The following is a 922-nucleotide window of genomic DNA, read 5'->3' on the forward strand; positions in this document are numbered from 1 at the left end:
AAAAAAAAAGGTGTTTATCCTAATTGGTGCAAGAAATTTATGGCGTTTGAATTTCGAATTCCCACCCGAATTCATCCGTTTTCCCCCCTATTTGGAACCCTAATTTCTCCCCTATAAATACTTTACCCTCTTCACTGTAAAGGGGGCCGAAAAATTTGGAGTTAGGGAACATATTGGAAAAAGAGGTTGGGAAATTTTAGCAAGGATTTACAGAGAGAAGGGTCATTAAGCTATAGAACTCATATAAGAAAATACATCCTAAATATATACTTCTTTCCTCAGTTGTGGGTTACTTGGAACCTGCTGAATTTCTGAAGTTCTAAGCTGGTACCGAAGTCGCTCCAAGTTCGCTCTTGTCTCAGCGTTGCTGCCCGAAAAAAGGTGAAACTCCTCCCCTCATCTGCATCTTATTCCGATTTCGATATCATGTGATGAACATTTTTGGGTTCTCGAGATTTCTTTCATGTTTCTTCTTTATTTTGTCTTCTACTTTTGATCGAAGGTCTATTTGATTTAACTATGGGTCGTCGGATTCATTTCCTTCGTTGTTTAGGCTTCTGGTTAATCATCTCATTATTCGCTATTTGTTCTTAGCTAAATGTAGGAGTCCATATATCTAGCTGTTGGGATTTACCTTTTGTATATTTGACGCCTTTAGTCCCGAATCTATTTATGTGAATCTTGTTATCTTGTGTTTGCTTAACTTAACTCGTCTTCAAGCATAGACCTTCTCATTATTTGCTACTGCATGTTGCACGATTCGAATAAGTGCCGGATCATGAAGGATAACTGTTAGGAGTTATGTTTGCAAGCCTAGAAATTTTCATTTATGCAAAACTTTACTTGATGTGCTGAAATTTGTGTCTCTGTTGGTCACTATCATTGTTTGATCTCATCGTATTGCCTATATTCCTTTTCAAGC

The sequence above is a fragment of the Solanum stenotomum genome, chromosome 3 (assembly GCF_019186545.1).
Source record: "Solanum stenotomum isolate F172 chromosome 3, ASM1918654v1, whole genome shotgun sequence".
Lineage (NCBI taxonomy): Eukaryota > Viridiplantae > Streptophyta > Magnoliopsida > Solanales > Solanaceae > Solanum > Solanum stenotomum.